Source organism: Rattus norvegicus, chromosome X (genome assembly GCF_021556685.1).
Source record: "Rattus norvegicus strain SHRSP/BbbUtx chromosome X, alternate assembly SHRSP_T2T, whole genome shotgun sequence".
NCBI lineage: Eukaryota > Metazoa > Chordata > Mammalia > Rodentia > Muridae > Rattus > Rattus norvegicus.
In genome coordinates this window covers 19,393,494-19,415,649 of record NC_141554.1, presented here as the reverse complement: position 1 = coordinate 19,415,649, position 22,156 = coordinate 19,393,494, and the positions used below count along the sequence as shown (strand labels likewise).

At 36.6% G+C, this 22,156-nt stretch overlaps 1 protein-coding gene across 25 annotated transcripts in view; it reads left to right on the top strand.

Moving 5' to 3' along the window:
- Positions 1-22,156, top strand: part of Sytl5 (synaptotagmin-like 5) — a 243,631-nt gene that overhangs the window by 129,407 nt on the left and 92,068 nt on the right. For 6 of the 25 annotated variants that reach the window (XM_087599515.1, XM_087599511.1, XM_087599501.1 and 3 more), the window contains 2 exons: positions 21,296-21,430; positions 22,001-22,076. The gene's annotated coding sequence lies outside the window, so the exon portion shown is untranslated. 25 annotated transcript variants of the gene reach the window in all.

Sequence of the window (22,156 nt, the reverse complement as noted above, 5' to 3'; positions counted from 1 at the left end):
ATATGAAATGTATTTAACTTTCTCAAAATAATAATCCTATTGTATGTTACATGCTACCAATTTGAAAATCAATATTTTTTCTTTTTAAAAAGCATAAGAAAACCAGCCTGACATGCTGGTACATTCCTATTGTCCCTACACTCAGAAGGCTAAAACAGAACATTTGTGAGTTCAAGGCAAGCCTAGGCTTCAGAAGAAGATACCGTCTTATGAAAAAAATCTTATGTGTGCCTTAAAAACTGTGTCTTTAAAATATCTTAGTGAATGGAAAGCTTCTGGGTTCTCATATCTGCCTTTGATTTCAATTGTTTGCTATATATGATGTATATGTTTTTTAAAAGTCTCTTTATATGGATATATGTTTGGAAATGGGAGTCTTACTTTAATTGAAATTTTCAGATAATAGCAGATATCCTATTTTAACATTGAACACAATCTCTATACATGATAGCTACAATGAGGTGTTAGAACTCTATCATATTGTACCAAAAATTAATTAATCCTCTTTGTGTTTTGATGTGATAATTGGTTCATGGGTGATATTGTAACATTGTGCATTGATCGTTTAAAATAAAACACTGAATTAAGGCAAAAACAAAACGTCTTTAGGAAAAAAAATTCTCCCATCTGTGTTGGTATGTTGACTGATATTATCATTATGTGGGTCTTGCTTAAACAACCGTATCCTGGAAACTTCATGGATGCTATGTGTAGAAGAGCATCAGGTTTGTTGGTTCTATGGATTTTATAATCTTTCACCCTTTTCTGAGATGTTCACTGAGATTTAGATGTACAGGTTGCTTTGTAGATCGCCCATTTAGGGTTGGGAATCCCAGGGTCAACTCTTCTCTGCATTTTGACCAGTAATGACTTTCTATATTGGTCTTAATCTTCTGCAAGATGAATCTTCTTTGATAAGGGATGAGAGCTACACTCATTTGTATATATAAAAGCAAGTGTTTAGAATACAGTTAGAGGCTGAGTAATTTAGGAAATTGTTACTATTGGGGAGAACCGCTTGACTGAAAAAATTTTAATGTAATCTATGACAGCATATCAGATAAATGGTTTTGTAACATTTTGCTCATCACAAAATGACAGAATAAATATTTGCAACTTTCCAAAGGTTTGGGGTGGGAGGAGAAAATCTCAACTATAAAATATATTTCAAATTATTATTCTAAGTATCAAAATTTAAGATGGTTTGAGGAAGGATATGAATAAAATTGCCAGGCTATTGAAGCATTTACAATAAGGTCATGGGAGCTTGAAAAGATAAGTGATTGCAGCTTGTCCTTTTATTACTGAAAATGATGAGACAAGAAATCATTAAATGCTACATACTATTTTTCTATTCTTTGTTAATTTTTATGTTTAGTTTGCAATAAGATGTTGCTATGTAGGTCTAGCTTGTCTTATATTTACTGTTTTCCAGGCTGGTGTTAGACTTGGGACAGTTACCTGTAGCTCAATCAGCAATGCTGTGATAGCATGCCCAGACCTTTCCTTTTACTTTAAAGGGAACGATCCAGTGCATGATAATGTGAGAATGATTTATTTGAAGTTATTCAGTTCACATACATAGTATCTGCTGGCCAGCTGTGTGGTTAACTATCCAGGTATCCAGGTTCTGAATGAGATGGGACCTCTCAACATTCTACCATAGAAGCCAGAGGAGCCATTGGCAGTTAACAGTTGATGGTCATGGGAGGGAGGGGGAATTGTCCTTTTCCTCAGTAGTGATTGGCAGTTAACGGTTAGTTAGTAGGGTGGTTTTTTTCCCTCAGCACAATAGTTGCTGGTTAAATCACCTGTGCTTTAGTAAATAACTATTCAAGAAACCTTAATTAAATGTCAAATAAAAGACATAAAAGAACTATATGGGAAGATGAAGAAATTCATTAGAAGGAGAAAGAGAATAAGCAGGCAATGGGAGTTGATTATGATTAATTTGTGAATATAAATTTGTTGGGAGTACATTGCTAAGAAGAAGGTGAGTTTGCAAATTAAGACATTTAGAAATGTATGCATATAAGCACGCATGCTTTTTAAAGCAAGGTTTTACTAATGTGTTTACCAACAAAGGAAGTGGGCATATCTGAAGAGCAATCTTTGAGCATGATTTTATCAAGCCAAACTCAAGTTGTAACAAAACTTGGTCTGTTTTACAGAGCAAGTCCAATTCTCTGAGTTCAGTATCTAGTATAAAAGTGTGACTCTAAAGTCTTTACAACCCCTTCTGAAAATCTTATGCATTAACTCATTAACTATGAGTCAGCCTTGAAAAGTCTTAAAACAAATTTGTTGCCTCTTTCAAATTCTGTTTCTGTAAACTTTCTGAAGTTTTCTGTATTTGTTTTATGTGGCTATCTTTCCTGTTCTAATATAAAAAACAAAAACAAAAACAAAAAACATTTGCCTTACAGAAGCTCCCCTTCTTCACAAGGACTGACTGTGCCAGGCTGGTATCACAGAAACGGATTTGTTATTTAAATGTGTTATCGAAAATGCGGGGACCAAAAGGCCCACAGTCCACAAGTTCCTTATTTAAGAAAACTGGCATAATTTTGAGGCTTTTACATTCTACTTGAGAAAAGATAAGTTTCATTCAAGTTTAACGTGACCACACTTGAAGAAGAAATTTGTCTTAGAACATATCAGACCGTAGCTTCACTGAAGTGAATGATAAGATTTTAGATTTTGACTTGATGCTAAATTTGCTTGAGAGTTTTAGGACTGAGAGAATGATGCAAATGTGTTTTGTTCTGCCAATGAAATCAGGTACTATGTAAGTGGTATTAGCCATAGAGGAAGGGCTATAAGACAAGAGATATAATCAAAGCTACTCTATGAACTGGTAGACAAACAGATCTTCAAGTAGAGCCTGTAGAGGTTGGGTAGCCCTGACACAATCCAAACTTTGTCAAAGTGAAAATTATTTCAGGTGTCTGAATTCCAAATGATAAAACAATAAATATGTATATTGTTTTAAGTCATCTGATATAGATAAAACTAAGGCATTTGCTAAGCTTGATGACCTGAGTTACGTCACTGAATCCCACATAGTGAAAGGAGAAAACATTCCCACAAGTCCTAACCTGACATGTATCTATGTCATGGCATGCGTATGCACACACATATAATAAATGTAAAAAATAAAAGATGCGTCAGCAAAGGAGTTCTCCCTCAGTTTTGATATAAGTCTCTAACCTCATTACTGATACCTAAATGACATGGTTATGTCTTGAGGGATTACAGTAGTGAATGATTGTGTAAAACTAGACACTAATTCTTGTCAAAAAATTTGACTTACCTTAAGAGATTTCACTCTGACAAGGATGAAGTAACTGATACTAGCCAAGACATTCTTATAAAAATCAAAGATATAAATATGGGCTATTTGTAGGTATTGTATTTGTAGGCACAACAAAACAGTGATTCAGGACAAGAAGAAAACAAAGTAGGTCCATCGCTCCAGAGCTCTGCTTAGGACAAACCTTGCAATACCACAAAAAACTGGATTCTTGGCAATTCTTGGGTGCCCTCCTGGGTTGGGGATGAGCAAAGACTAAGAGCTCAACAGAACAAAAGACGTTTGAATTTGTAAGTTGGGGCATCCTAGAAGAGGGAACTATGCAAACAAGCTCTTCAGAAGTCCGTTTGGAAGACTTTTAGGAGTCTTTTGTCTGCACACTTCCAGGTTCCGAAACCTCAGGACCGACCAGAAAGAATCTCCTACAGAGTGGAAAGAGGAAAGGAGATGCTGCCACTTGACCAACTGTCGGGGATGATATTTTTTTCCATACTTAAAGTTGACTCATATTTTTAATTTCCTTATATCCTATATTTGAGATCCCTTGCTGTAGTCTCTAAGGGATTGACTGTGCTAATACAACCTTGGGGAGAATCATCTTCCAAAGTTTCTTCATTTCAAGATGCTGTCTAATACTTTTTCCAATCGGCTTCTTGAGGATTCTTTTGCTCTGCATGAAAAGAAAGTAAAACCAGACAATGAGAGGATCTGCAGGTCTCTGGAAGTCTCATTTCCCTTAATGCCTGGCAGTAGTCCATGTGGCTGTAGCCTGCGATAGAAGCAGGGGCAAGTGGTACCCTCTAGTGTTGCACCACTCATACAGGCCCCAGGTATCCACAGGCCCTTATCCACAGACAGCTTGCCAGCATTACTGCTCTCAGCCTGAGGTCTAAGACTCTTGACCCTAAAGTCCTGGCTTGGAACATGCAGTTTTTCTTTAGGTTCCTAACAACCTTTTTTTTCCCTTTCTTTAGCCTTAACTCTTTGCCCTCTTTTGTCTCTCTCCTTTTACTACCATTCTTCCTGTTCTGGATACTGACAAAAATTCAGTAGCCTCTTTAACTGTCAGTTACTTTTACTGCCTGCTGCCTAACTGCTCAGGTCTTGGTGTCTCTTCAGTTCTACCATGCCTGTCGCTCCCGTTTCTTTGTCACCAGCACAGCTCAAGCTACTGAAAGTCAGCAAGAAAAACTAGTGTGATGGCTGATTAACTGAATAGACAGTCAACAAAACAAGAAAAACAAGTAGCCAATAAATAATTGAAAACTATCCTACAATCCCAAGTACCGTGGAAATTAACTGAGATTTCATCTCAAGACAGAATGCCTACCATTAAGGACACACATGATATCAAATTCTAGTCAGGATGTTCATAAAGCAGGACCCCAATATATCACTGGTAGGAACAGAAACAACATAGTCACTTTGGGAATCAGTATAGAGGTTCCTCAGAAACTACAAGGTAGCCATATCTTATAACCTTTGTCCCTAAAATCTGATACTATTTAATGATGTAAAATATTGTCCAAAATTAAAGTTCCCAGTTTGTTTTATCCCAACACTTTAAAATGTCCAAAAGCTTTCACAAAAGTCTCAAGTGACTTTAGAAGCCCAAAGTCAGTAATACACCAAACATTCTTATTATTGCAAAAGGGAGGAACTAGGGTATACACAGCAGTCAAAATTAGGTAAAAATCAAAATTTATGTGTATAAATCAAATCCTTTCTAGCTAGTGTTACCTCACCAACTCTGCAAGGTGGAAGAAAAAAGGGAACAAAATAAAGTAGAGGAATGGGATGGGGAATGGGTGACAATGTGCTCACTGCAGTTTGTGATAATAAGAAATGTGGTACAAACTGTTTACAACAGTCCTGGCTGAGGCTATGCCTGCAAGAGCCCTGACAGTGAACCGCAACTGTTCAGTAGTTTCCTTAATGTATCTGTGGAGTGCTCTAGATACCTGGTTGTCACATAAGGGAAGTACAATAATAAATAAGTCCACAAACTTATTTGATTGAGGGTCCCTTTACTGAGGTCAGACAGGACAGCAGGTAAGAGTCCAATTAGAGAGACTGCTAATTCAAGAGTCAATTTGCCCCATTTTCAGTCATTGTTCAGTTACAGGAACATGAATGTCAAAAACAAATGTTTACAGTGTAAGCTTAAAGAACTCATAATGGATGCTAGCAGTGATTTTTCACAGTTTTTAACAGTGCTTACCCTATGTCCAGTATTGCAGTACTGCTTCGAAGAAAATCTCACTCATTGTTCAGTGAGTTGTCATGGTTACAGAATAGACTCTGATGCCTAGCTTTTGCTCCTGGGATTCTTCTAATTGGGTAGCTGAGAAAACTACACTTTTGTTCATTGGAATGTGTGTGTAATGACATTACCATATGCTGAATAGTTTGGAGAAAAAGTAGATGAGACATATAAAGCACTTTAAACAGTGCTTCCTGACACACTGCTATTACTGCTCCCTGACCGCAGGATCTGCATGAATAGTGTTTTTCAGTGGTATAAAAGAATACTAAAAGAATGAATTACCTTCAAAATATTGGCATAAAAAGGGTGTCAAATCAAGACCTTTTTAAATGCTGTTTACAGGATAAACCTGACTACCTTTCCTCTCGTCATCCTTGCTCAGCTCTGTAGACACTGCCTGCTTCTCGAAATAGCTGTCTACCACAGATAAACATTACAGTGTGTTACTGGGTGTGTTTAACATGTAAATATATTGTGTGAACAAGGGAGGCTGGTTTTTCAAGTTCCTGCTCTTAGCAGTTCCTGAGGGTCAAGTAGTCCAGTACAGTTTGTGTGTAAGAAAAGTGAGCCTACGAAAGCGTTTTAACCTTACTGAGGTAAGACGGATGTCCCTGGGGATCTCTACTGTCATATTTACTTTGTTGATTTTTCTATTTTGTGATACAAAAGATTTGAGGTAGGCAGATGATTCCTGGTTAGGAAAAAAATGATTCGTTCTACCACTTGATAGTAGAACTCACAAAGAAAAAACATATATGGAGTAGGGGGCATTTGCTGGTTAGATTGCTTGATGGTCTAATTTGATAGATTGGGATAGAATATGTAAATATTTTCTTAATTTTATTCAAAATGAAATTTTATGGTAGAGTTCACTGAAAAGCCAAGTAGGTATCCTAATAACAAAAATAAATCAAGTTGATACCAAAAGTACTAGTCATTTTATCAAAGACTTCTCATGGCTAAAATGGTGGGTCTTTTTGCCCTGAATTTCTTTCATGTATTTGAAATCTCAGATATTGTAAATAGAATTATTAAATGATATTTATATTCAGCTTCATTCTTTTTTCTATCATGTATGGTTTGTCTGCTTGTCTGTCTGTTTGACACAGGGTCTCACACTTGTGTAGCCCTATCTCAAACTCACTACATAGCACAGCCTGGCCTCAAAGACATAGTGATTCTCTTTAATATAGAGTGTTATAATCAGGATTGTTACTTTCCTTATTTAAGTGACATACATGTATTTGTTATGGTCTCATTGTGTAGCTCATGCTAGCCTAAAACTTACTGCTTATGATCCTGAATGCTGAGATTATAGATTTACAGAAACCACCACGAACTGTTGAAAATATTTTTTTTCAATTTACTATATCAAACAGCATACTTAGAGACAACAGGAATTATATATTTAAAATATTCAAGAAATGTTCCTTATATGTGAACATGTATGTAAAATACTGTAAGTAACCTAAAAGAAGAAATTATAGATTTTTATTTCGTGAGCTGATTGGATAGTAGCATTCATGAATGACTGTTGCAGTTTATACACTATGACTTATGTCCATTACACCATTCTATTACTCTAGTGAAACCCTTAAGTACACTATATCTCATAAGTACTACACAATCCTTTAGTCCCTAAGCCAGTAGCTACACACACACACACACACACACACACACACACACACACACACACATCCACTTATGTATATATTTCGATGTGAACAGTTAGGATTAAAAAGATGAGAAAACATAAGAAATCATCTCATTTGTCTTTCAGCTGTTGAAATTTGTTTTTTATTTATGTATTCACAAGCTCTTGAACTTCTCTGCTAGCCTTTTTATGGATTCGCTGTGTTGTTCTTCGGTTTGTTCACAGTTGATAATGTCTTCTAATTGGTTTGGTTTTCTACTAGTTCATCTGTTGGAGCACATTTAGTAGTTTTGTTGCAACTACTATTGTATAATTATTTACTATGTAAAGAGAAGGGAGGAAAATACTGCATAAAATATGGGAAATGAGCAGTTTATTTCCGTAACTTAATCACACAGTGGCGTATGTTGCAACTTTTGCCAACATATGTAAACACATGGTTAATCTTTTCTTTAGTATCTCCTATTTCAGATTTGCTTATAGCCATCTTTTGTACATCCATATGTTCTATGTGTGTACTCTCTCCCTATCTCACCACTTCCTTCCCACACAAAGTCACACATTTTAGTTGATTTTGCATAGCTCTGTACCCAGTCTGGTTCTATTCCTATGTAGTCTCTTTCTGTGGCTTGTTTTCTTTCTTTTGATAGTTTCTTTATTCTGACTATGCCTTCTCTTCCAGTTTCGTCCTGGCTTCTGATTCCACAAAAGAAGACATCAGTAAACTAAGAAGGGCCCCATCGCAGGTTGAGTAATGCTACTGGCCATCTTAAGTTCCTGAGGAAAACCTGATAGAGGGTAGAGCTTAGAGAAACAAAATACATCCGTGCCTGATGGCACAGAACCCAAACCACATCCAGTTGGGAGGCAGAGGCAGAAGGGTTACAAGCTTATGACTTACCAAGGCTGTAGAGTGAGTGCACAATGATATTAGACAATGAAGTGCGACCCCATATAAAATAATATAGTCCCTGGTACAGTCCTAGCCTGGAATGTCTAATCCTTAGCACTGACAAAAGCTAGTAGCATATAGTTCACTAGCAAAGAGTATTTATTTTGTATTGTTTCTCTAGTCATTGAGAGAAAAATAAAACATTGCTAAGAGACAGTACCTACAAGATGCCCCTACTGCCTCTTCACTTTCTCTTGTAAGATTGTACTTTCTTTTAAATTCCCCTACGTTGTCACATCTATCTTGACCATTTTATTGACACCATAATTCCAAGAATCATATCCTTCTGCTATGTGGTCTAATTATACTTTTTCTTTAATTCTGATATGAACATTTATTTAGTGACAGTTGTGCCCTAGAACTCTTTGGCACTGGAGTTACACTAAGAAACACTTGAGTTTTCATTGGGCTCTTCTACTCTAGTTAGGAAAGGTGTGGGTGGATTCACTGAACAATTAATAAAATTATGGTAAGCTTAGTAAAGAATACTTTTCCAACTCTTCATTTAAATTGTCTTCTTTGCTGTATGTGGCATTTAAGATTTTAGTTTCTAGTTTTTGAAAATTTTCCTTCCTTGTCCATTTCTACACAATTCTTCATCTCTTTTTCTATCACTTTCCCTTCTGATCCTTTTCTTCTTGTCTTTTACATGTCCATTTCACTATTAGTTAAAATAAACATTTAGCCCTGAACCACTTCTTTCCTTTGCTTCTGAATTGTGATCAATATACAGGCAACCCAGGTGAGACTTGAACTTGATATGTACCAAATGGTAGCCTTGAACTCCTGACCTTCTTGCCTTTGCGGCCCTGAGAGCTGCAACCTACAGTGTTAAGTGACTCCTCAAAGCGGCTGCTCATCCTCAGACATTGTTCTTTCCAGCAGCTATATGTTTTTCCCGTTGCATGTCCAACTTCTACCTGATACAGGTAACTGTGCCGCCAACATCATTGTCTTTGTGGCAAACACTTTACCTTTCATCTGCGTTCCTGATAATGCCATTTGTGACATGGTTCTTCCTATTTGAAAGTTTAAAGATGAATTTTCTTTTAATGTTCCTTTGTACCCAAACTGCTACCAAGAAATAAAATACTTTTATTTCTTCCATCTGGAAGTTATCCATTCTCATGTCACCTTTCTGTTAATTTTCTTTTTACTCTTTATTTTAAAAGTATTTTCTTCCCTAAATCTAAGAATTCAAAATCTTGGCTTGTCCACATATTCATCAGAATGTCTATAACTCATAAATATCGTCTTTTCCTCATCCCTAGAAAAAGAATAATGGAGTTGGTAGAGAGAACAAAGCAAAAGATCTGGGGTGAAAATATGATTCTACCAATCACTGCCTCCTCTGTACTCTGTTAGCCTCAGTTTCCTCATACACACCTATTCTTACATAAAGGTTGCAAGGACCAAGTTAAATTCTGATGTAACATGAAAGTTCTTTTATTGTCTTTCAAAATCATTTCGAAGTATCAGGAATTGGGTAAATATTGCAGTTAGAGTTTTACTTATGCCTCCTTTACCTAACATAGGTGTTTAGCATTTCAGACTGAAGGGGTCTTAGGAAGACCTTTAACCTCAACATCTACGTCACTTGAGGTGTTTTCTTAGTAGAGCATTCTAATTCCCTTAGATGAGATGTTCTGTTCTGTTCTGCTTTTTTTCCCTTTTTCCATGTTGAAAGAAAAGAATTGGTGCTTAGTATATTCCAAATGGTACTTTTCAATGGCTTAAAAATGTAACAACTCATTTAATTGTCATAAGAATGCCATGGCACAGGCATCAACATGCCATTTCCATGAAGATCATCTGAGGTACGTCAAGGTTATATACTATTAATAGGTCACTTAACCAAGGTTCAAAGCCAGACTTCTCATCAGATCTCATATTCTCAGCTATTATCTCAGGGTCTTTGATACCCTAGAGCCTGGAATCCTGAACTGCTATCACATGCTATAGCTCCAGGTTTGTTATTTATATATTTTGGGGGTTTTTTGTTTATCTGTTCATTTGGGGGGTAGTTATTTGTTTGAAATAGGGTCTTACTGTGTTGCTTTGACTGGTCAGAAACTCAAAATATAGACCAGGCTGGACTTGAACTCAAAGAGATATACCTAAATATTGTGAGCCACTATACCAAGCTTTGATGTTTAATACTTAATATTCTTGTCATAGTATATTAAAAATATTTGTATAGTTTTTGAGATAGAGTCTTGCTATATACCCCAGGCTATCCTTGAACTTGAGATCAACATGTTGAATACTAGGATTATAAACATATTCCATCATGACCTGAAATAGTATTAACAATAAATATTCCAATATTCAGTTGTGGTTGGCAGAAAGAGTCATTTGTGACTGTATTTTAGAATTAAATATTTCCAGTACTGATGCAGTCTATTTCTACATGGTATATATAGTATGCTGTTTCTCCTGTGCCTAATGTTGCTAGCCATGAAGATATTTTCATGAGTCTATGTTAGTTTCCATTTTTCATTGCTAACATTATAAACTTTGGGTTGTAAATATGGCAGTTTAACATGTGGAATTGTAGCTCTCAGGACATGTAAGCAATGGGATCCCAAGTTGAAGGCCAGCTTGAGCTACACAGGAAAACACTCTTTTAAGCCAGCAAACAACAAATTCTGATTTTTCAACAATTAAATTTTGGTTTTTACTTCTTATTTGATTCTAGGATTTTAAATAACTTTAATTCCCCTTTTAAAATTCCCATGACTCTACATCTTTATGGGCATATTATGTCCTCTTTTAATTACTTTTTGTTCATTTAAATGGTCTTTCAAACATGAGTTTTTAATTTTTTCTGTTATATCTTTTGAATACAAAATAAATAGGATTTCACTTCATTTTCTTCTTCACTGAATAAAAATATTAAAGTCCAACTCAGCTGAAGTCTTAATGACCTTATTCATTTCCAGCTAGGACTGTCCTATTTGCACCTCTTGTTAAAGTTTAATTTAGCAGATTCCATTCCTTGTAACAGTTGACTTATCCAGGCTAATTCAATTTAATCATTCTAACAGAATGTCAGGAAACACCATGTTCCTACATTAAGAACACATCCCATTCATTTAAGGCTTGGCAGTTTGTGTAAATAGACTTCAGTAGTATTTTCGTTTTAGAGCTATGCAGTCAGAAAATGTTTCCAAGACAAATTTAGGACTTGGAAGGAAGTAGGAAAATTAACATGGAAGCGATTCTACAACCCATATCACTGTAAAACAATTAAAAAGTCTCAAAACCACAAAATATAATTCTTAAAGACATTCACCATCGCCCATGTTTTCCAAGAAGAAGAGTTTCCAAGAAGACTTTGTCAGAAGTAGAGTTGAGTCGGGGTAACAGATGGAGTGATTGTGAGAAGTCAGACTTTGAGCACAGTCACCTTATCATCAACTTGAGGACTTCAAAAATAGACTTTAAATGTAAACACATACCTCTGTATGGATCATAAATGAAAGTTCAATAGCAACCCACTTGGTAAACACACTGGATAGCTAACACATTTTTGTAATTCAAATAGCTTGTTAAATTTCCTAATTCAAATGGTCTTATTAAACCCCTTAATATATATCCCAAGAGCTACACTGATAGTTTTGGGGGTTTTTTGTTTGTTTTGTTTTGTTTTACTGAAAACTCAGTTTATAATGAAGACTCACTTTACTGAATTCCTTGTAATTGGGAAAATACTATTTATCTTTACATGAAAATAATTGGATGTTCTGTTTTCTCTTTGTTTGCATGTTATTTCTCATGTCTTTCTGTTTCTATCTTTTACTCTCTGTCTTTGTCTCTCTTTCTTGTCTCTCTGTCTCTCTGTCTCTGCCTCTTCTCTGTACATCTCTGTCCCTCTCTCTGTCTCTGTCTGCCTGTCTGTCTATCTGTCTGTCTGTCTCTCTCTCTCTCCCTCCCCCCCCCCTCTCTCTCTCTCTCTCTCTCTCTCTGTGTGTGTGTGTGTGTGTGTGTGTGTGTGTGTGTGTGTAAATCAGTTATACACAAAAATCCACATGGCTACTGCTGATTCAAGTAAAGTCCTGTCATTACTCTTGTGAGTAATATTCATTTGCTTGGCTCTGAACTTAAGCACCATAGGATGCAACTATGTATCAGTTCTCTGTCTTACAGAATAGGTTCTGAAGCAACAGGGATGAAATCTAGTCTAACTCTTTAATTTTATTGGGAAAATTTTCAGCCTGGGTCTGTAAACATGGAAGGTATGCCCATCATTGCTACTAATACTAGAAACTCCTCATGTTTTCTAAGGACTTTTCATTTCTCAGTCACTTGTTTCTTGGTACCAAGACATGTAGAGAGAGGTTCAGTCATGTAGTTGAGATCCTACAGCTGACACATTTAAGACCCAGCTTTGACCCAGAGTTAAGGGTCACATTAGTCAACTTAAGTAAATTCTGATGGACACGTACTATTTTCTGTTTTTATGTTTCCCTGATTTCTATCTTTCTCCTTTGCTCTTAGCCCACACTGGTATTTGCAAAGCTGTAGTTAATATTGTCCTGTCCCTGGCATCTCACTGGTTAGCTTCCTGACAGTGACTTGTTGCTAAGGGCTCTTGCAGTCTCTAGGCACCCTATTAATCAAGATTTTTCAAGTCTATTGACCGCTTCAGTACTACCATTCCCTCAATCCTTCAACTGTCCTTCTACTATCTCAGCTCCCTGACACTTCTGTGCTCACAGAAGCCAAGGAGCACCAGGCCTTCCCAATTTCATTGAATTTTTTTTTAAATCTACAATCTACAGCTTTACTTTCTTTTCTTAGGGAAAATTGCTCCAGTTTTATATCCTCTTTTCTCTCTATACTAAGAAAATTTTCAAATAATCGGACTTGCAAATGTTATTGGGAGAAAGAATGTAGAATTTGAAATATATTTAAGACAAATATATTGAAGACTATCTTATAGTGGTATTTCCTAAATTATCTGTGGTAGTTTAAGTTTTAATTTTTCAAAAATCTCAAAAGAATATATAAATGTTAACAGGATGTAAAAATTCTAAATATTATACACATACACAGAGAGAGAGGATGAGAGAGACTTTTCATATCATCACTAAATAGCCCATAAAGCATGTGATATCCCTTTCCAAGTATAAAAGGAGTGAATGAATATACATTTTATTTTTGGTCTACCCTTTATTTTTAAACTGTGTCTTCATGTATAGCAATGCATCTCCAACTATTTCTTTGGTTCAAATGTGAATCATCCAAAGTAGGGATTTTGAGCACTGTTAAACGATTAACTTGTATCAGTGGGGAAATGGGATATATGTGTGTGTGTGCTTCATTTATGTGTGTGTGTATACAAATCTATGTGTTACATGTGTTTTATATATATATATATATATGTTTCATTTATATATGTGTGTGTATACAAATCTATGTGTTACATGTGTTTTATATATATATGTTTCATTTATATATGTGTGTATACAAATCTATGTGTTACATGGGTAATGATATCTAATATTATATATATATCATATATATGACATTATATTTGTATAGAAATATAAAATTGTATGATAGGGTGATTGAATACACAATGACTAGGTGAGTGTCCTTTTGTCACAGTCAAACTACAATTTCTTTTTATGCCTTGACATCATGATCCCTCCAAATTGAGGAAATTGGGGATATTTTTGGCTCATAGCAGGGGAGGATGCCATTGTCTGTTAGGCGAAGAACAACAATGATGCCACAAAGTTTAAAGTTCATGCCAGTAGATGACTTTATAACTCCATCAGTGTATACAAGAAGAAGACAAAGAAGCTGAAGCAGTCCATAGTCCTAAGTTTGACAGTGATGGAACTGAGATAAACTAAACACATTGTTTCCCAATGTGCCAAAATCTTAGGAATTCAACAATAAAATAATAATATCATTAGAGACAGTTAATCCTAGCTTTACCACTTATAAACTCTGTGGCCATAGGCAAGTTCTTGAATACCACTCTACCTTGTTTTCCTTATTTGTAATTTAGAAATAATAAAATTAACTCATAGAGGTCATGAGAAGGTTGAATCAGTTAATGTTTATAAATGAAGACTTTAGACAGAATCTGACTCCTGTGAGGATTGTCTTTGCCAGAAGCCGCAAGGAAAAAAAGACTTAAGGTAATAGAATCATTGAGTGGTTAAGATACATTGTAATATAAAATATAGTACAATGTAGACCATAAGACATGTGCCTTTCTAGCACTTGGATATTTTGAAATATATAATAATTTCTATTTGGCTTACATTTGATGTCTGTGGAGACCCATAATTTCATAGAAAAATATAATTTGTGACAGGGTTTTTGAAGGAATTTTATTATATTAGACATTCTTTTTTAATTTACCTGGGTAAATGTTATTACTTACTATCTTCATATTATATAGGTGGAAAAATGAGGATAATAAAGCACTTTTGCTTCTCCAACATAGAGATATAACCTTATCTCAGATCTTCCAGACACTCCCCATGTGAGATAGCTATCTAACTACCACAGGCCACTTTTATAATTAGTGTTTGGACCCCAAACTGAGAAAACAGGTTTGATGCATGAAAATGCACATAACATACAATTCCCTCATTCAAAGAGTGCAGTTGGTGTTTTTTTTTCAGTGTCATATGTACAAATTAGTCACCATTTCAATTGAACTTTAGAATTTTTTCTGGGGAAAATATAACAGAGTCCCTGAGGTCTTAAACAAATGTCTAGTAGTTTAAGACCACCCCACACAGTTATAATTATATTTTTAGAAACAGAAACCTAACCCAGAAAGTGTTAAAAACTTTACACTACCATGATCTCAGTCTCTAAAATACATACATCTCTAAAATATGTATATTTTAGTAAGAGCCCTTCTTAAAACATAAAGTATAGGGTAAGGCATACTATTTTTAATCTTGATAATAAGATAACTAAATTTTCACCTTAACCGATATTATATACTCTCTAGGACTCCTTTATTTCATTAGTAGAGGAATGCTATGAAAACAAAAAGAAGTGTATTTCATAAGTTTTGTCAAAAACATAGCAGAGATTTTCATTTTAATTGCTACATAAGCACAACGATGATTTGGACCTTGGTCATAAAAATCTGAAATATTTGCTAGTTGTTGTGTGCTAGAAAATGTTTGCCCACATTTGCATAGATGATTGTATAGCATCATAGTTTCAGAGTAGACATACTGTTCACCTTACTCTACACCATTTCACACTATATGTGGTAAACAGACCAATACCAAGAAAGACATAAGTGGGGAGTCAAGCTGGCTGTATTTGGAGAGAATTGCTCTTTCGAAGAGTGATCTGGTCAGGTGAAAGTCAACTTTGGGGTGAATTTAAAAATGAATCTTTCATAGTTTCTTGTAGTTCTGTGGTTGAATATCTAACTAGAACTTGATTATTGATGCCCTCAGCTTTAAATGTTATAGTTTTATGTAGGCCTAAGAAGTTAGGGTACCGTGGTGGTGATTGATAATACAGCGTCCAGGGAGACATATGATTGGCCAATCCTTAATCCTTATACATTAAAGGTTTTTCATGGAGTTACAATCTGCTTTCTGGATAACACTATGTATACTATGTATGGATTTCCACAAAGGATGTATAGTGGTTATCTGGATCATCTGGGAAAAGGTATAAGAAGGTTGAATGAACAAAAGCTCAGAGAACAAGCTGTGCTCCTTCACGGCCTCTGCTCTAGTTCCGGCCTCTAGGTTCCTGTTTGAGCTCCTGCTTCTCCTGCTTTGACCTCTATCAATGATGGACTCTGACCTGGAAATATAAACCAAATAAACCTTTTCTTCCACAAGTAGCTTTGGTCATGGTGTTTATCACACCAGTGAAAAAGAATGCGAGGTCAGGGCCTCTGTGGTTCCTTGGCTCAGTCATTTGTCTCTGCAGGTTTGAAATCAAGATTCTCTATGAACTACCTTCAGTCCTTATCGAGGGCTTGATTAACTGGGGTTGGATGATACCTCAGAGAACGTCCAGGTAGAATGGTGGTGTATCTTTTTATTCCAGCTTATTATACACGTAAGGTATACTCAGGATATTGGATTTCAACAGTCATTTGATTGGGGTTCTTTTGGCCTAGATAAAATTCCTAGGTGGGAAAGCTTTTCAAGGATGTCAGAGGCTTTAGCAGTTGGTGTTCTTTGGTGTTGTAGTCTTGGTACAAGACTCTAGTATCAGAGCCCTTCCTGTATGGGCCTATTAGGTTAGGATTCCTTGGTGGCAGATGGTGGTGCATCTTCTTAGGTAGAACTAGTTATTGAGATTTATCAACCTTTGACAAGTAGCCAGTGTTACTTGAGTAGGCCTAGGAAGTAAAAGATTCATTAACATCAGCTCGTATCACAGCTCATGACCTCTGTTTTGGGACCTATTGTCCTAAGGACTTGACAGATCTTGGGACTCTTCCAGTAATCATATCCTGCATTTGTGTATTTTAGTGCCAAGTAACCATTTAGTTCTTCAGTATCAGGCTCTGTGTTTTAGCATCTCTCTGCTTCCCCTGCCCCACTTTCTATCTATTGTGTCTGCTCTTAAATGGCTCAACTGGGAGTTTTTTCTCATCTGTCAAACAGCCAACCCTTTTAGCTTGGCCTCCCAATGGATCTGCTGTTTCTGTCACTGCTATCTCAGTGCTATTCCCAATATTTTGCTGTTTCTTAGGCCTCTTTCTTCATATTGCCAGCTCTGCCTGCTTAACTGAAAGTAGGTTTTTAAAAAAAGCCTTTTACTGAGTCTGATGCTCAAATACCAGAGGCAACACAAAAGAATGTCTCCCAACTGACTGACTCTGAACAGCCTGCTTGTATAGCTTAATAAGGACTGTTTGAACCAATCATGGTCACACCCTGCCCCTTTACCACTACAAGCAGTCCTGCTAGACCACCAGTGTATGTGCTTCCTTCATGCCCTACATGGAGCTGACCCTGAGGGAATCTAAAATTTACCAAAGCTCATGACAGCAAAAATTTTGGTACAAACTAACTCAGACTGTCCTGGCTACAGTTATGCTTACAGAACACAGACAGTCAGCTATAAACTATATAGTTTTATTAAGTATGTCAGTGACTAACCTACCTGATAAGTTGACAGATAAGTATTGAATAAAAACATTTCTTTTGATCGTGAAAGCCAGAGAAGCAGGGAGATTATCAAAGCTGCTAGCTAGGGAGTTAATTTGTCCTACTCCTCCAAACCATTACTTATTTACAGGAAAATAAGCATGAGAATGTTTGCTTATTAAACTAATATTGATTTGTTTTTTAAACATAATTTAATGCTCTAAGTGGCTTCTTTTTATTATCTTTAATCATGTGTAGATGTGTGTATCTACATGTGGGTATGCGCATGTGAGTACAGGAGTCCTTACAGGTTGGAGGTGTCTGAGCCTCTGAAGCTGGAGTTATAGGTTGTTGTTAGCGTCCTGAAGTGGGTGCTAGGAACCGAACTCTAGTCCACTGGGAGAACAGCAAGTACCTTTAACTGCTCAGTCATCTCTCCAGTCCCTATTTGAACACTTCTCAACACCTGCTGAGTGGTCCAGGGAGACATGTGTCTCCTTCTTCCGCCTTACTTCCGTTTATTTTCCAACATGACCTCATTTTAAACCCTGTGAAAAGAACGTCCAGTCAACTCATACTAGAATATGCAGGGCTTCATATAATTCTCCAGGACTCTAGTCATGCTATGTTGTAATAATCCTCTCTCAGCTTTTGCTCAGGTGTCCTTCTTGAACTTTTATTTCCTTTCTTCTTAGGCAATATTAATTTCAGATCTCATAACTAAACGCAAACCTCTTTTCTTTTATTAAATCCGTGGGCTTACCCACTATAATACCCAGTTTTCCTTCCAAATAATCCTTATCAGAACAACGTCTATAGCTATGAGAGCTTAGCATGTTCCAGAAGAGTAAAAGCATAAGATTTGACTTGGACATAACTAGATCACTAACAAAAATAATTCCAGGATATACAAATGTATATTATAGTAAGCTTGGGCTGTTAGGCTAGTAAAATACTCTATGGAACTGGATTTGGTTGAGTTAATAATACTTTTAGCTGCTTTTTATAAATCAATTATGAAAGTTACAGCCTTTTGCAGCTGTAGTGTGATACTTTACACCTATACGTGTTTGTAACAGATTATCCGATTGATTAGCTGGAAGTTAAATGGGACAATCAACTGTGCCATTATCTGTTTGACTCCACGCTCTATACACTCAACTACTTTTCCAACTCTGTTGATTAAATATTTAGTGTTTTTCATTATCTTCCCTATTCTTCTATCCATTTGTTGAGACATGATCTAATGTAGTTGTGTTTGGGCTGGAACTCACTCTGAAGCTGAGGATGACCTTGAGTGCCCAATCTTCTCACCTCCACTTTCTCAGTGTTCAAAGTACAAGGTTTACTCATTGTGCCCAACTTAAAATCTCCCATGCTAAAAGTATAAAATATTAAAGCAAATATGACCAAATGATAGGTAATATAGGTTGGCATCTAGGAAACCCATACGAGCTGGTTTTGAGAGTCTCACTGTAGTGCAGGCTGGTCTTGTACTACTCATCCACGGTACAAGTTGGCCTTGAATGCCTGATACTGCACCTTTGTCAACCAAGTGCCGAAGTTGCAGGTGTGTTTCATTGTGCCTGCTGCTCCATCCATTCTTACTGTTACTTTCAGTTACTGTACTGTTACTATACTGTATCCTGTTTTTCCTCATTATGGTTCCATCCTCAGCCCTTTCTCTCTGAGTAATCTCACTTTTTTTTGCTTATATTCAGCCACTGCCAACTTTCTAGACCCTAGTGCTTTCCAAGAAAACGTCACTAATCGTTGTTTCTCTGATGAACTCTAAGAGGGTGATTAGAAGTTCCATATTTCAAATCACTAACTGATCTTTGTTGATGTTTAAGTCAGAAGCACAGTGACCTCAGGTCTGAATGAATGAAAACTAATTCTTTTTCTTTCTCATCTTGTCGATTTAAAATGTTACAACATTGTTGTAAGTATATACATTTCAAGATTTATACCACTGATAATTAATGCTATAATGTAAATGCTTCTATTTTTTCTTTCTAGTCATTGTTTTGAATTTATTATTCAGGTTTTCTTCTAACAAACATTTTTCTGTCCTTTCTCCTACTCCTCCATTGGGGTCCCATGCTCAGACTGATGGTTGACTGCAAGCATCTGCATCTGTATTTGTCAGGCTGTGGCAGAGCCTCTCAGGATACAGCTATATCAGTCTCCTGTCAGTATGCACTTCCTGGCATCCCCAATAGTATCTGGGTCTGGTGATTGTATATGGGTTGGATCCGTGGTGGGGCAGTCTCTGGATGGCCTTTTCTTCAGTCTCTGCTGTACTCTTTGTCCCTGTATTTCCTTTAGACAGGAATAGTCCTGGGTTAAATTTTATCTACCTCAAAGTTTCCATAAGTAAACTGTGCATATATTATTGGACAGCATTCTAAACACCATTCTAAGCATGTCTAAAATATGTCTGACTGATGTTGTCACACAAAAACAGGCAAACAACAGATAGGTTTTATTTTTATTAATTTCATACCAAGGGAACAGTCATAAACATTCTAGTTTAAAGCTCAATTTAAAACAACTAATAATGTAGCTGAAGAGATGATTTGGAAGTTAAGAACAAGTACTGCTATTCCAGAGGACTGAAGCTCTTTTCCCAGCTCCCAAGTAAGGATGGTCATGACCATCTGTAACTCCAACTCCATAGGATGCAACACCTTCTTCTGGCCTATGAGGATACCCACATCTCACACACACACACACACACACACACACACACACACACACACACACACAGAGAGAGAGAGAGAGAGAGAGAGAGAGAGAAAGAGAGAGAGAGAGAGAGGGAGAGAGAGAGAGAGAGAGAGAGAGAGAGAGAGAGAGAGACGGGGGAAGACAGAAGGAGGGGGAGGGGGAAGTAGAGAGGGGGAGGGAGACAAAGGTTGCTTATAAATAAAATAGCTAGTAGTGAGATATTCTTAGACATGCTGTTTTATTTTAACTCAGACCTTATTAACCCTTGTTATTTTCTACTGTGTAGTGTTAAAAACAGATACTTTTAAAACATGTGTATACTTGAAGCTGTGGTAATTATTACTGTAACTTTTTAAACATAATGTATTTTATTCATTCTTAGTGAATTTCACATCATGCACCCTGATCACACTTACTTCCCAGTCCTCCCCTGTCTGCTCTTGGACTTTGTTATCTCCTACTTCCTCCTGCAAGAATTAAAAAAAAGTCCAATTTGTGCTATCACAAACTCCCTGGAACATGGTCAAACTCCCTTTAGCTGTTCCGTTTTTGATGATCACCAGATTCAGTATGTCCAAATGAGCAGTGTCCCAAGCTGAGGAGCTTAGCCCAGTTCTTCATGCTTATGAACCACACAGGGAGGAATCCACATTTGTAGTGTGTAAGCCCAGAGCTCTGTTTACTTAGGGAAGTAGGATTAAAGTAAAAATGAATTTACCCGTTTTAATCTGACCAGTGCTCACTGTGTGTTTGACAAGGATGAGACTTGTTAAAGGGCATCTGTAGCAATGAATTCCAAAAGTAGAGCTATAATCTAACTGAAGGGAGTTTGCACAAATTGGCACATAGTAAGCTATAGTCACTGCGCCCCACTTCAGTCCTCAGTGCAAATGCTTGGCAATACAATTTAGCTAGCACACAATGGCCAAGTGAATGAGATGTGGTTTCAAACTAAACCCAGGAGAGAGGGCTCTGCATACAAGACTAGAATGTCTACTCCTGAAGGGCAAACTCTATGAGCAGATGAGTTGATATAAGAAGGATCTACAAGAAAATGAAATTCAAGTAGGGGGATTAGCTGTATTATTTTAGTAAGTGATGATATGAAATTTTTCTAGACAGAGGTGTCATTACTAAACCTGGAACATACGTTTCAGGTAGCAAGTTATTTCCACTTCTAGGCAAGTGCCGCTTTTCCTATGGGAGGAGCATCTATCTCCTGTAGTTTCTATGACCAAACTCACCATTTTCTTTCTTCCATTCTATGTTTCTCCAGGATCTTCAGTAAGTTTCCATCTTACTAAACTATCATCACAGTGCAGTCCTGCCTTCTGGAGGAAATATCCTGACTTTCTCCATAAAGTTCGGACTACTTATGATCTTTTTGGTCATCATTTATATGCCAACCCAGGTATTAATGTATTAGTTTATGATCTATATATTAATCCATATATAGGCAAAAGGATCCTATTGTTAAGCTCCACTAATTTTGTTTCTGTTAAATTCTTGAAAGTTTTCTGTCCCTTTCATGGTTTGCTTTTCGTCCATTATTCATTTTTACATGCATTTGTTTATTCAGTGGGTGGGGAGGTGGGTGGGTGCAAGCAACATGTATATGTAGATGTTGGCTCACTGGAGTCAGTTCACCCCTTCCACCATGTAGGTCCTGGGGACCAAACTCACCAAGCTTGGTAGCAAGCTCTTTACCCACTTCTTCCTCCTGTCAGCTTTCCCTTAATTTATTCAGTCACAGAACAAACTCATAGATTTTGAGAGTGTAGACTTGTATCTTTAGGTCAAGACATGCATAACTATTAGTATACCTCAAGCACTGACTTTTTTTAATAGTACAGTCTGTAAAATATGCGTGTAGAACACACTAAGTTGGACAATTTGAGCATAATGTATGTTGCAAATGAACTTGAACTAGAAAGGTGATATATTTAGTCACTGAATTTCCAATTTATTTTTTCTATTTCAGCTTAAAACCAGATAAGATCCACAAGGATGGAAAAGCAAGTTGTGTATTCTATTTATGGAGACAGCAGCTGACACTGGTAGAAAATTCCAGGCATTATATTTTCTGTAGGGTCTCCCTTGCCCTTGCTGCTTTCTCTTAATTTCCAATCCCCACAAT